The 16,039-nt window shown below is 36.1% G+C and overlaps 1 protein-coding gene and 1 non-coding gene across 16 annotated transcripts in view; one reads left to right on the top strand and one right to left on the bottom strand.

Annotated features, from left to right (window-relative positions):
- The window catches only part of Pkp4 (plakophilin 4), a 243,636-nt gene that overhangs the window by 121,727 nt on the left and 105,870 nt on the right, over window positions 1-16,039 (bottom strand). The window lies entirely within an intron of this gene.
- LOC141422758 (U2 spliceosomal RNA) lies at window positions 6,909-7,099 on the top strand. The gene has a single exon (XR_012447500.1). It is a non-coding gene; the product is annotated as a U2 spliceosomal RNA (small nuclear RNA).

The raw sequence follows: 16,039 nt of genomic DNA, 5'->3' as shown, positions 1-16,039 counted from the left end.
AAAAAATCCCCCAAAACGAGACTTCTCAAATAAACAAACTAATAATGCACCTTAAGCTTCTAGAAAAACAAGAACAAAACAACCCAAAACTAGTAGATGGAGAGAAATAATAAAAGATCAAGGCCGAGATTAATGAGATCTAGACCAAAAACAAATATAGAAAGAATCAATGAAACAAAAAGTTGATTCTTTGAAAAGATTGACAAACCCTAAGCCAACATGATAAAACAAAGAAAAAGACCCAAATTATTAAAATCAAAGATGAAAAGGGGATATAACCACAAATACTAATGAAATTTAGAGGATAAGAGAATACTCTGAAAACTTATATTCAAGTACACTGGAAAATCTAGGTGAAATGGATAAATTTCTAGATGCATATAAATAACAAAAATTGAACTAAGAAGATATTAACCACCTAAATAGAGCTATTAAAACCAATGAGATTGAAGCAGTAATAAAGGGCCTCCCTACACAAAAACCCCAGGACCTGATGGTATCATGGTCAAATTTTACTAAACCTTTAAAGAGAACTAATTCCTCAAACTTTTCCAGGAAACAGAAAGGGAAGGAACACTACCAAATTCATTATATGAAGCCAGCATCACACTCATTCCAAAACCTAATACAAATGCAACAAAAAAAGAGAATTATAGAGCAATACTTTAATGAATACACACACAAAGATTTTCTACAACTGGCAAACAGAATTCAACAGTGAAAGTGTATAAGGAACCCTTATACACTGTTGGTGGGAATGCAAATTAGTATAACCATTATGTAAACCAGTATAGAGATTACTCAAAAAGCAAAAGCCAGAACTCCAATATGATCCAGTGAAACTGTTCCTGGCATCTACCCAAAGAAACGTTAAGTCAGGATACACAGATGTTCATTATAGCACTATTCACAATAGCCAGACTATGGAAACAACCCAGAACCCAGATATCTACAAATGATGAATGGATCAAGAAAATGTGGTATATATACACAACAGAGTTTTATTCAGCCTTAAGGAATAATGACGTGGTTGCAAAGTAAATGGATGCAATTGTAGGACAGCATCTTAAGGGAAGCAAGCAAGGTTCAGAAACACAAAGGCCGCATGTTTTCTCTCATATGTGGAGGTTACAAAAGACAAACATATACACAAAAGCAAACATGACTATATATAAACTCATAAGTAGAACATGTTTGTAATAGTGGAGCTACTCTATGAAACTCAGGGAAGGAGGGAAAGGAAAAGAGAATGATAGAGCATCAACAGTATTGTAACATGTAACACTGGTGTAGGGAGAGGACACAAGGATTGAATGGACCAAAGTAAAGGAGACTCACAGCTGGGGACAAACTGAGAAAGCCCTCAAATTAAATATCAATAATGAAAGACAGGACTGTAAATTAGGTACAGAGTGTGAGTGGGGATATTTGTGGGAAGGGGAGGGTAATTAAAGGATATAAAGGTGATGGTATATGGTGGATGGAATTCATATACTTAAAATAAAATAGACAAAAAGAAACCTGGAAATTTCTATAAGTGGGGCGGGGGCTGGGGGACCAAGGGGGAGAGACAGTGGGGGTGATCTAACCAATGTACAATATAAGCCTATTTGGAATTGTCACAATGAATCCTTCCTACAATGAATATATTCTAATTTTTAAAAAAAAATTTTAAGAAAAAAAATTGGAAAAAACCGAGAATTCGTCAATTAGGGACTGGGATAGTTAAAAATAAGACACTCAAAAACATATACACATGCATGCTGGGACTCAATGCAATTACTAGAAAGGATTGAAGTAAATCAGTATTTGCTGATGAGGAATAATTTCCAAAATTATGCTGGAAAAAAAAAAGCCAGACAACTGTATTTAAAAAGTTCATGTATGCTTGGGTATGCAGAATTTTTTTTTAATGTCTATTTAAGGAACAATTTTGGGGAAGATTTTAAACTTTGGGCATAGAGATAAGACATTTATAGGGTGGCTTACTTTTATAATTCTTTGTGAATATTTCATGTTTCTTACCTTGGAGATTTGTTATTAATTTCTGGTGAACAAAAAAAGAGCTGTTTTCTCCTGTAAAACCACAGTAGTACCCCAATTTTCACTACTAGTCATTTGTTTCAATTTTAAATTAAAGAAGAGGATGTCTTAAGAATTAATGTCCATCCTGATGAATTCTCTGCTGAATTCTATCAGACCTTTAAAGAAGAACTGATACCAACCCTCCATAAACTGTTCCACGAAATAGAAAGGGAAGGAAAACTGCCTAACACATTTTATGAAGCCAGTATTACACTTATCCCAAAACCAGGCAGACACCTCCAAAAAGGAGAACTATAGGCCAATCTCCTTAATGAACACTGATGCAAAAATCCTCAACAAAATAATGGCAAACCGAATTCAACAACACATCAAAAAAGATTATTCACCACGACCAAGTAGGCTTCATCCCAGGAATGCAGGGGTGGTTCAAAATATGAAAATCAATCAATGTAATAAACCACATTAACAGAAGCAAAGACAAAAACCACTTGATCATCTCAATAGACGCAGAAAAAGCCTTTGATAGGATCCAACACCATTTCATGATAAAAGCTCTAAGAAAAACTAGGAATAGAAGGAAAGTACCTCAACATTATAAAAGCTATATATGACAAACCTACAGCCAGCATTATACTTAACAGAGATAAACTGAAACCATTCCCTCTAAAATTAGGAACCAGACAAGGATGCCCACTATCTCCACTCCTATTCAACATAGTACTAGAATTCCTAGCCAGAGCAACTAGGCAAGAAGAAGGAATAAAAGGAATACAAATAGGTAAAGAAACTGTCAAAATATCCCTATTTGCAGATGACATGATCCTATACCTTAAAGACCCAAAAAACTCTACTCAGAAGCTTCTAGACATCATCAATACCTACAGCAAGGTAGCAGGATATATAATCAACATAGAAAAATCATTAGCATTTCTATATACTAACAATGAGCAAACTGAAAAAGAATGTATGAAAACAATTCCATTTACAATAGCCTCAAAAAAAAAAAAAATCAAATACCTAGGTGAAAACCCAACAAAAGATGTGAATGACCTCTACAAGGAAAAGTATAAACTTCTGAAAAAGAGATTGAGGAAGACTATAGAAAGTGGAGAGATCTCCCATGCTCATTGATTGGTAGAATCAACATAGTAAAAATGTTGATACTCCCAAAAGTAATCTACATGTTTAATGCAATTCCCATCAAAATTCCAATGACATGCATTAAAGAGATCGAAAAATCTACCGTTAAATTTATATGGAAACACAAGAGGCCACGAATAGCCAAGGCAATACTCAGTCAAAAGAACAATGCAGGAGGTATCACAATACCTGACTTCAAACTATATTACAAAGCAATAACAATAAAAACAGCATGGTACTGGCACAAAAACAGACATGAAGACCAGTGGAACAGAATAGAGGACCCATATGAAGCCAAACAACTATAACCAACTTGTCTTTGACAAAGGAGCTAAAAATATATGATGGAGAAATAGCAGCCTCTTCAACAAAAACTGCTGGGAAAACTGGTTAGCAGTCTGTAAAAAACTGAAACTAGATCCATGTAGATCACCCTATCCCAAGATTAACTCAAAATGGATCAAGGATCTTAATATCAGACCCCAAACTCTAAAGTTGATACAGGAAAGAGTAGGAAATACTCTGGAGTTAGTAGCATAGATAAATGGGACCTCATAAAGCTAAAAAGCTTCTGTTCATCAAAAGAAATGGTCTCTAAACTGAAGAGAACACCCACAGAGTGGGAGAAAATATTTGCCAGCTACACCTCAGACAAAGGACTGATAACCAGAATATATAGGGAACTTAAAAAACTAAATTCTCCCAAAACTAATGAGCCAATAAAGAAATGGGCAAGTGAACTAAACAGAACTTTCTCAAAAGAAGAAATTCAAATGGCCAAAAAACACATAAAAAAATGCTCACCATCTCTATCAATAAAGGAAATGCAAATTAAAACCACACTAAGATTCCACCTCACCGTTAGAATAGCCATCATTAGCAACACCACCAACAACAGGTGTTGGAGAGGATGTGGGGAAAATGGAACCCTCTTACACTGCTGGTGGGAATGCAAACTAGTACAACCACTCTGGAAAAAAATTTGGAGGCTTCTTAAAAAGCTAAACATTGATCTACCATTTGATCCAGCAATACCACTCTTGGGGATATACACAAAAGACTGTGACACAGGTTACTCCAGAGGCACCGTTTGCACACCCATGTTTACTGAGGCACTAATCACAATAGCGAAGTTATGGAAACAGCGAAGATGCCCCACCACTGACAAATGGATTAAGAAAATGTGGTATCTATACACAATGGAATTTTTGCAGCCATGAAGAAGAACAAAATGTTATCATTCGCTGGTAAATGGATGGAATTGGAAAACATCATTCTGAGTGAGGTTAGCCTGGCCCAAAAGACCAAAAATCGTATGTTCTCCCTCATATGTGGACATTAGATCAAGGGCAAACACAACAATGGGATTGGACTTTGAGCACATGATAAAAGCGAGAGCACACAAGGGAGGGGTGAGGATAGGTAAGACACCTAAAAAATCAGCTATCATTTGTTGCCCTTAACGCAGAGAAACTAAAGCAGATACCTTAAAAGCAACTCAGGTCAACAGGAAAAGGGGACCAGGAACTAGAGAAAAGGTTAGATCAAAAAGAATTAACCTAGAAGGTAACACACATGCACAGGAAATTAATGTGAGTCAACTCCCTGTATAGCTATCCTTATCTCAACCAGCAAAAACACATGTTCCTTCTTATTATTGCTTATACTCTCTCTTCAACAAAATTAGAGATAAGGGCAAAATAGTTTCTGTCTGGTAGTGAGGGGGTGGGGGAGGAGAGGGAGGGGGCGGAGTGCATGGTAAGGGAGGTGGTGGGGGCAGGGGGGAGAAATGACCCAAGCCTTGTATGCACATATGAATAATAAAAAAAGAAAAAGGAATTAATGTCCATGAAGGGCATGACATATAAGACAGTGGTAATAAAATCTTATTTGCATTTGCTGTGGGATGGAGTGATTGATTCTACTGTATGTATTTCTCTTAGAACTCCACAGGATGATTTAATAAAAAAATTAGTATCTTTAGAAAAATGCTGCTTGGCTTACTCTTTAGGTGTAATTAATTTTTTTTCATTAACTGTTAACAACAAAAGTAACTTAGCTTCAACATAGATGTAAAATCAAATCTATGCAATCTTTCTTTGTTACAAATTGAATTTATCGACATAAATTGAAAATATGGAAGAAAAATCACTTAAACTTAAATTTTAAGTCATGTTAAGGCTAAATCACTTAGATACTAAATAACAAATGATACATTTTAGATTTTAGTGTATTATTAGTAGTATTAATATTAGTACTCATATAGTTATAATGTAAAATTTTGATAAGGTATTCAAAGTAGGAATAATTTTTTAAAGTAATAGCTGCTGCTGTGTTTTTTTTACTGTCTATTTTTACCACTTTCAAGTGCATGGTTCAGGGTTCAATGGCAGTCAGTATAGTCACTGCATAACCGTCACTACTACCCATCTCCTAAGTTTTTCTTCTTCTCAGGCTTCTCAGGTTGAAACTTCATATTCATGACAAAATAACTTCCAACTGCCCCCTCTAGTAAGTCCCTGGCAATCACCATTTACTTTTTCTATAAATTTAAGTATTCTTGGCACCATATATAAATGAAATTATACATCATTTGTTCTTTTCTGAGTAGTTTACATCACTTAGTCATTCACTCATATTATGGTATGTTAGAATTTGCTTCCCTTTTAATGATGAATAACATTCCATTGTACATATAGACCATATTTTGTTAATTCATTCTTCTGACAATGGGTACTTTGCTTGTATGTATAGTTTTTAAAACTTTAATTTTACATAAAATGTAAGCCAAATTTTGCAACAAAATGCGTCTTGCAATTCACCTTTTTATTTTTTTTTTTCTCTTCAGGCTTCTTTACTTGTCCATGACTGTTAATTTTTGCAAAATTCAGTAGAAAGGTCTTTTCTACCAGGATGAAACGAGCAATACGTCCTTCCCTTCTATCATTTAAAAATTGACTTGATTTTTAAGTTATTCATTTATTTAGACTTTTGAGGGTCTACTGTGTGCCAGACATTGTGGTAGGCAAAGGGGAAGAGAGAGAGGGAGAGGGATAAAAAGAGACAGATGGACACAGGGCATGAAGTTCTATTACAGAGCAAAGTATAACCCAGGAAGTCTACATGGGAGTTCCAGGAGCAGGGTGGTCTAAAGCTGACAGTAGTCTAAGTTGAAGAAATCTCTCCAGATTGCAGAGAAATGAATTAAAATACTAAGGCAGAAAGGTCAAAACTTATCTCCATTTTAAAACGCCAAATGAAATTAGGCATCTAGAAAGTTAGAGAACATGAAAAGCTGTAGGTACTGATGAGACTACGTGGCTTGACATCCATGTCCTTGTTGGCACAAGGGAACAGCATCTCCCTCACTGGCTGTTGGAACCATCAAAAGATCTAAGGTTTATAAAAATCTTTACTAAACATTCAAGTACCATACAAAGCTTAGAATCATAGATTTTTGTTCTGATATTTAAGAGTAAGGATTGGCAGAACTTTTTTATAAAAGGCTAGATAGATAGTATTTTAGGCTTTGTGTACCATCTACTTTCTTTGTTCTGGGAATGTAAAAGCAGAAATGAATAGTCACATAAATGAATGTGGCTGTCCTCCAGTAAGATTTTATTTATGGGTAATGAAACTGGACTCCCACCTAATTTTTGGATGTCACCTTTTTCTCTTGATTATTTTTCAACCATTAAAAAACATATATTAAAAATGTATCTATCACTTCTCAGCCTTTTGGCTAAGATCATGTGTAGTATCTGTTGTGATAAGTTTAATATCTGATACGTCCTCTATCCGAGGACAATATATTAAACGGATTTTTGGAAACAGGAGATGGAATAGGAGCTTGCTCCGTTCACTCAATGCATCGACTTGGTATTGCAGTACCTCTAGGAATGGTGCATTAAAAAAAAAAAAATGTATCTAACATTCTTAGCATGTGGCCTGTAAAACAATAGGTGGGATGCCAGATATGGCCTATGGGCCATACATAGTTTGCCAAGCTCTGTTCTAAACTGATAAGCTTACTTAATACTTTTAAGCATATAATTTGATGTAGACTAGAACAAAGAAGGATTATAGGATTTAGAGACAAACCTGGATCTGAATCTGAGCTCTGTCACTTACTAGCTGTATAGTAATGGACAAGTTGCTTTCACAGCTGTAAACCTGTGCTTAGCCACTGTAAAGTGGGGATAGCAACCACATCAAAGAGGAGTTGGTGTGAAGTCTATGAGTAAACTGCTAAATGTTGTATAAACTCTAAAGCCATTTTAAAAGAGTTAAGTTTTAAAAAGTAAAGACAAGTTAGTTTTTAAAATATCCCTAAAAGGCTCACTTGCCAAAAATTTGGGGATAGATTTTTGATTCCTAAGTAAAAAAAAAAAATAATAATCAGTAGTATAGATAGCTGTCTTGTACTCCATTTTTACTAAGTTCAACATTGTGTGTTATAACATCACTGTTAATAATTTTCATCTTCTGATCACACTCACTTTTCAGTGGCCCTACTTTGTCAGTTTCTGTTCTTTCCTCTTAATCCTCATGTAAAGTAGATCCAATTTTATCATGAAATCAGAAAAAGATAGTAGCGGTTAAAGAACAATTCATGACAAATGACTGACAACTTTGTGATAAAAGTGGTTGCTTCTTGCCTTTACCATGATACCCTACTTTCAACTTAATAAACCAGAAAACAATTAATATAAAATTAGGGGTTCTCATGACCCTCACAAATTAACACATGATACTTTTTTATATAGTCAGCCTAAAGATATCAAAATATCAATCAATGCCTCTGAGCAGTATAGGGATGGTGGATCAATTTGCAAGTTATTTTAACATTATAATACTAACAAAATTCAGCAACCCAGAGACTTTTATTTTTCCCATATCATTGTACTAAAAAAATCCATTAAGTGTATTTTATGAAAATATTGGTAAACAAAAACCTTTTTCATCACTGTTTTGTGAAATTACTCTGGATGGCAGTTTTCCTAACAACTCGTATCTCAGTTAATAGACAGGAAAATATCTAGTTGACCTCCATTATGGTATCCTGTCCTAGAAACAGTAAGTCAATATGGCAAGAGACAACCTTCAAAGCAAATGCTAAGTACAAGATTTCACAGAGTACTAGGTTCACCCAGTGCTTTTGTCCAAGGCCCAAGGCTTACATAAGCAGAAGCTAGCACACTGGCTGATACCTTCCTCAGAGGTACCATCAGTCTGAGCACTTGGGACTATTTCTACTTGCCTGCAGGGGTGAACATGGATGAGAAGGTTTGGTATCTTTGGAAAGAAACATGGTTTATCATGGAGATCCACACCTTCTGAATCTAGCAGCAGAATGAATAAAAGGAATTTAGAAAGGATCACCACAGGGCAGGCTATTGGGTGATCCTGATTCTGCTGGGCCTTGAGAAGAAAAGCAGTGGATCTGTGAAATGGGATTAGGGATTATGTCTGCACTTGGCAGCTTTTGCTGAGCCTAAGAAACATCCCAGGGTTCCTGAATCTACAGTAGAGACAGGGCATTCCATTCATGAAAATCTGAGCTGTTTCAAACAAAAGTAGAAGGAAAACCAACAAGTTTGTATACTAGTTGAAAATTTTTTCTGCTATACCACCAATGTAGATTTGGCCAGTTCCTTGCAAAGCTCTCTCTTTTGGCAGATGACTGACAGCCAAGTGACTGTCAGGTAGGAGAAAACATAAGGATATAACTTACAAGATTATTTTCACAAATTCTAAAAATCTATAATAGGTTATTTCCTTCAAACTCAAGCATGATCTCAGATAACTCCAAATCTTATATTCCATACACAAAGGTAAATACGCCCTGTTTTGTGGATTGCTGTCCTTAAATCCAAAGCTAAATTCAAACTTTTAATACACACCTGTGACATTTATCATTTAAAAATAAACAAATGCATTTCAGTTAAATCAAAGCATTTAATATTATTGCTACAAATGTCATGAATACCAAATGGTAGGCAAAATATATGATTTGGCAAATTTTGGTATATTCTCAGTGCATTTAGAATTGCACATACGTACATAGATTTTAGCCCAGCACTATTTCATTAGAATGACTTGCATGTTTTCTGGTTCATTATTCCACATCATTCATGACTGAAATTTTTTACAGTAAAATAAGCCAAATTTTAACCATTCCCTTATCTTTCTTCCAGTGTTTTCAATACATCAATTCCATTTAAATAATAATGACAAAAGTATTTTTGGCTATGACTTATTATGTGCTTTGTATGCTTCCTATGCTTACCATAAATGGAGAGTACAACCAATACTCAATGAATAACTTCTATGTGCTAAGTACTAACTGAATTTCTACATCTGCCCCATTTTAGAGACGTTATTCTCATTTTAGAGATGTAGATGTAGATGTAGATGATGAATACCTAAGGCCACATATTTGATAGAAGGCAGAGTAGGAATATAAAGCGAGGAGGCATAACTCCAGAGCTCTTTCTTACTCTTTCAACCTTATATCAGGACCTCCAGAGTGTGGCAATAAAATTGATTGCAAGGGAGAGAGGGGAAGATAATCCTTAAAAACAGTACAAGCCTAAGTAACCCAGGTCTTAGCACCTGGCTTACTGTACTCCTAGCTGATCCCCTCCTTCAATTTAATAACTTTGATCATAAACCTTTCATTCACATTATTTCATACAATGGCACTACAAAACAGTGACGGTCAGAAACAACCACTCAGTTTCCAAAGGTTCAGGGAAGCAGCTGCAGATACAGAGAATCTAGTTTGCAGCTGTTTAGAGAATGCCTTCTCCACAATTTCCTATTAAACAGTGCCTTCTAAGACCCATGCTCACTTTACAGTGGGACACAGTGCCTTCAGTGGATCTTTAAACTCCTGGGATCACAAATAAGAATTCGTAAGTGCAGGTCAAAAAAGGAAGAGCCACATGGCTTCACTTATCTATCTAGATTTTTTCCATTCTGAATTTTCTATGTGTTCTGTTTTTTAAGCTCATTATTGTCAATATATCTGTTTGAGAAAGAAGCTAAACAAGTCCCAGGTGAGACTGTACCATAGCAACAGGCTTACCATGAATTCTTTGGGGACAACAATTTCACAGAAGTATTTGATTGCCTATTGACACTCTTGATTCCAACACACCAAGCTGTTAAACTAAATTGTAAGCCATTAGTGTATTGAATGAACTTTAAAAAATAAGCTACCCCATGTTCACACTGAGATATGTTTGTTTGTCACCCTATTTCCCTTCTATTTAGAAAACAAGGAAGACATCTTTAAACTGCTTCAGAACTTACAATGTCAGAGGGCAATAATGTGATAAATAAGGTATTACCCTTTTATTACTGGTAAATATTAAATATTTGTTCCAGCTCAAATATTTCCTTGATCTTCCATTTTGATTATTACAGAATATAAATGTATTCTTCTTAGAATTTTCTCAGGAATTTAAAAGTATCTTGAGTTAGAGCAACACTGCAAATAAGCTATACAAAACCTCAACCTGAGTGTCAAGCGTATACTTGGAATTCACCCAGTTAGGAATGATATGCTGAGAATAAGCAAAACAAAGTCCACAGAAAAGCCAGGCACTGGTGGCTCATGCCTATAATCCTAGGTGCTTGGGAGGATCACAGTTCAAAACCACCCCACGCAAATAGTTCCCCAGACCCTATCTAGAAAACACACAACACAAAACAGTGCTGACAGACTGGTTAAAGTAGTAGAGTGCCAGCCTAGCAAGTATGAGGGCCTGAGTTCAAACCCTAGTACCACGGGGGAAAAAAAGCCACAGAGGTAACCAGCAGTTTTTGTCTATGGATTGTACAATTCAAAGTGTCAGCTACTCTACAATTTATCACAACCAAAAGTGAGACCAGGTGAGGATACAGATGGCATGGGTAAAACCCATCACAATTGTCACAAAGTCAATTCACAGCAAATCCAGATGAGTGTGAATTATTATTACCATCCATTTTCATTTAACCACTTTTGCCACATTTGGCTGTGTTGAGGCAGAGTAAAACACTTTAAAAATATTTAGATCAAAGGCTAGAGAAGCATTTATGTAAAGTTATTTTTATACAAACTTTCAGTTATTTATGCTAATAAAGATACCCAGTGGTGCGAAATCTAATCCAAATTACTTGTATTTGTATTTGTAATGCATGCATGATGTTTCTGTAGCAGATTTGCCTTTCTAATTATTTTGCTTTGTTATTAAGTCAGGTTACATTTCTTTAATATGTATCTGCTGTATATGAAAGATGGGGATCTTCAAGCCTGCTGGGCAGGACAGTTGGCTCACAGCTGATCCATCACAAACTGGTTCCAGAGAAGTAAAAAATGGATTGAACAATCCCAAACTTCATTTACTTTCTAAGTAATCCAAATTTACATAAGATTGGTGTAGATCACTTGGGATTAGGATAGGTCATTTTTGCTGATGTTAGAGTTGGCCTTCTTTAAAGCTTCTTGAACTACCTAAAGTACAATAAGTATCTTTTCACAAGATAAAACATTGTTATAATTAAACTGTTTTTAAAGGAGGCAATATTCTTAGAATCTTCATATAATTAGACTGTGCAGGAAAAATAAATAATCACAAAAAGGGAAACATGTAATGCATCAAATACTATGCAGTGCATAGTTATTTTTGCCACTTAGTATTATTTTATCTTTCCTATTCCAAGACCAGGTGAGTCTGGTGCATTAAAAATAGAGTTGGTCAAGGTACAGAGAAAGAGGCAAGATCAACAGAATTTTTCATGAAGACGAAGAATTATTTTTGAGTGGTTATGAAGAAAGTAAACCAAAGAATAAGAGTTTGTGATCTAAGAATATAATGCTTAAAGGAAAAAGTCATTAGAGATAAGAAAGCCAGAGGCCTGCCTTTCTGGAGACTGGGTAGGCTGTCGAGGCAGATTCTGATGTCACCTAGAGACTTGTGGCAGGAGGTGAACTGGAGGAGGACATAAGCTGGGAGTTGACTTTTCAGTGAATCAGGGTGAATAAACATAAGGCTGGTGAATGGCAGTTTTGAGGAGGAGTGGATGGTACAGACTGCCATGTAAATTTCAAAAGAATGGTGACTTGTGCAAGGTGGAAATATGTAAACGGGAATAAGGGGAATGCAGACTTCACTTAATGAGCTTGAGATACGCAGAGGCTATGAGAATAATAACTGGATGTCCCTAAAGTGAGCTGAAGGGGAGAAAAGGTGTCCTCTCAGAGGGTAGGTCAGACTACTGTTAAGGCAAGGAATGGAAAAGGAAAGAAATGAGAAAGGTTGAGAATTAATAATGGCTGGCCAGAGAGGGGGAATTCCAGAGGACATGCAAGAAGAGACTGAAATGAACATGGGGAGGAAGGGAGTCAGACTTGACAGAGGATAAAAAGAGAACAGTGAGGACAGGAGGTGTACGGTTAACAGAATGGATAGGTATGGGCTGCTGGTGATGAATGAAACAATGTAGTCTTTAGAATATCTAGAGAAGGGCAAAAGTAGCTAGTATTTACTGGCTCTGATTTTCTTTTATAGCACTTGTCCCTGGCATTTAGGGCTCACCTTGATAATTCAGGAATATCCCACCCTTAACATCCCTTTTAGAAATAATGTAGCATTTACAAATGACCCATGAGATAAGGACCTGTTGTCTTTTTTTTTCCCCTCAGGGGGAGGGTTATTCTGCCTACCTGTTTATATTATAAACTGTGTATATTTTGGCATCCAAAGACTCATACTTATTCATGTGCAAAATAATGCAACCAACTGCAAAATCTCAACCCATTGACAGCATTAGTTCAAAGTGCTAAATCTCATAAGCTCAAAATTAAACATCTAAATCATATATGGGGGATGACTCAGTATGATCTATTCTGGAGCAAATTTGTCTCTATCTGTTCATCTTTAGAACTAAAATGTAAGTTCCTTCTTCCAAAATACAAAGTTGCAGCAAGGACAGGATAACAGCTATAACAGTCTCATTTCCAAAAGAAAGACCAAATGAGTGAAAAGAAGAAAGGTATAATTCATTCCAAGTAATTTTAAAATCAAACAGGAAAATGATTCAATGTAAAGGAATAGAACTCTGAACTCAAGATTTTATCCTTGTAGTAATTTTTCCTGTTTCAAAAATGATAGCACATATTTGTACCTGAGTAGTTTTTGTAATATGTCTGTTTTCCTTTTTTTTGTGTGTGGTAGTGTGGTGTGTGTGGGGGGGCAGTACTGGGGTTTGAATAAGGGCTTTCTGCTTGCTAGGGAGGTGCTCTATCACTTGAGCCAGACCTCCAGTCTTTTTTTGTTTAGCTATTTTTCAAATAGGGTCTTGCTTTTTGCCTAGGTCCTACCTGGATCATGTACCTCCTGTTTTATATTTTGCATAGTGGCAGGGATGACAGGTACATACTACCATGCCCAGCTTCTTCTGTTGGGGTGGGGTCTTCTGAACATTTTTACCTAGGCTGGCCTTGAGCTGTGGTCCTCCTGATCTCAGTCTCCCAAGGAGATAGCATTACAGGTGTGAGCTACGACACCCAGCTCTGTTTTTCTTTTTATTTCTTAGCATACATTAATAGTACATGGGGCTTACATTGTGATAATTCCATAGATTAGTACACAGTACTAGTACATAGATAGTACACAGTGTTCTTTGAACAAGTTCACCCCCTTTATTATATTACTTTAATCATCTCTCCCTCCTTACTCCTTTTTTTCAAATGGTACTTGGTGAATTTCTTTCTGTATGAAGATATACATAGACACTTATATGAGTAACATACTTTGATCCACTTCACCCCCACACCCCCCCAGTATCCACTTCCTCCACTCCCCTCACCGATCCATCCCAGAAAGGGCTCTCTTTTACACTCATGTCCCATTATCATCAGCATCACCACCAACATCGTCATCTTAGGTCACGACTCCACATGAGTGAAAACATGGTATTTGAGGTTGGCTTAACTCACTCAACATGATACTCTCTAGTTCCATCCATTTTCCTACAAAGGACATAATTTCATTCTTCTTTATGGCTAAAAAATACTCCATTGTGTCTACATACCATATCTTTAACCAGTCTTCAGTTTTGGAGCACCTGGACTGATCCACAGCTTGGTTATAGTTAAGAGAGCTATGACAAACATGGGTATATAGGTGTCACTGTTATATGCTGATTTACTCTTATATGCTGATTTATATGCCCAAGAGTGGTATAGCAGATGAGGTAAGTCTGTATTTAGTTTTTTTGAGAACTTCCACAATGGTTTCCATAGTGACTGTGCTAGTTTACATTCCCAACAAGAGTGTATGGGGTGGGGATTACTTTTCTGCCCACATCTTAGCCAGTATTTGTTGTTTGGTTCCTTGATTGTCATTCTTACAGGGGTGAGATAAAATCTGTGTAGTTTTGGTTTGCATTTTCTTTATGGTAAGGATGTAGATCATTTTTTCATGTATTTACTACTTCCTCTAAGAACTGTCTGCTCAATACATTTGCCCATTTACTAACTGGATTGTTTATTCATTTTGTATTTAATTTTTTGAACTTTTTGTACATTCTAAATATTAATTCTTTATTGGATAAATCGTTGGCAAAGATTTTCTCCCATTCTGTGTTTGTCTCTCCATTCTGGTAATTGTTTTCTTTGATGTGAAGCTATATAATTTGATGTAGTCTCATTAGTCAATTCTTACTTTCATTTCCTGGACAGTATAGAGTCCTATTCTAAAAATAATTGCCTATATATCTGTGTCTTCCAGTAGTTTCCTGCAGTAGTTTCAAAGTTTTAGATCTTAAAATTAAAATCTTTTGTCCACTTTGAATTGATTTATGTACAGGGTGAGGAATAGGGGTCTATTTTCAGTCTTCTATGTGTAGATAACCAGTTTTCCCAGCACCACTTGTTGAAGAGGCTATCTTCTCCAATGTATGGTTTTGGCTCCTTTGTCAAAATTCAGATAGCTGTGGCTGTGTGGGTTTATTTCTGGGTCATCTAATCTGTTCCATTGGTCTTCATGTGCCAGTACCATGCTGATTTTTGTTACTATGGCTCTACAGTACATTGAAGTCCAGTGTTGTGATAACCTCCAGATATATGCTTTCACAGTTCCTCTTTTTGCTCAGAATTACTCTTGCTATTTGAAGTCTTTTATGTTTCTCTATGAATTTTAGGATTAATTTTTCTATTTTTGAGAAGAATGACATTGGGATTTTGGAAATCCAACAGCCTTCTGATATTTTATCATGTCTCTGTCCCTTTCAGTTCAGGTCAGAAGTCTTTCTAATAATATAACATTCTCAACAATCTTGTGGGCCTCCTGTGTATTTCTTCACAGATTGTTCCTGTACAATTCCATCTCCATTCCTGTTTTCTGCTAAGACAACAGTCTTATGCCTAAGCTCTTCAGTGTCAGTCAAAGATTGTGTAGTCACATCCTTTCTCTCTGGAGCATATTTTCCTAACAATAAATCTAACTTTACTGTCTTTTGCGATTTGGATGGGCTAAGAATTTCCAAAATCATCAAGTTGTGGTACAATTTTGCTTTAAATTTTCCCTCTATTAATATCTTTCCTCTTGAATTTTAATATAAGTAGAAAGAAGAAACCAGGCTACACCCTCAATGCTTTGTTTGGAACTCTCCTCGGCTAAATATACAAATCTTATTTTTTTTTTTTTATGGTACTGGGGCTTGAACTCAGGGCCTACACCACCAGCCCTTTTTTGTGAAGGGTTTTTTTTGAGATAGGTCTCCTGAACTATTTGCTGGGGCAGGGCTTCAAACTGCAATCCTCCTATCTCTGCCTCCTGAGTTGCTAGGATTATAGGCG

This window comes from Castor canadensis, chromosome 4, assembly GCF_047511655.1.
Source record: "Castor canadensis chromosome 4, mCasCan1.hap1v2, whole genome shotgun sequence".
Lineage (NCBI taxonomy): Eukaryota > Metazoa > Chordata > Mammalia > Rodentia > Castoridae > Castor > Castor canadensis.
Note: the sequence above shows the minus strand (reverse complement) of the source record. Positions and strands in the feature narration are given on the sequence as shown.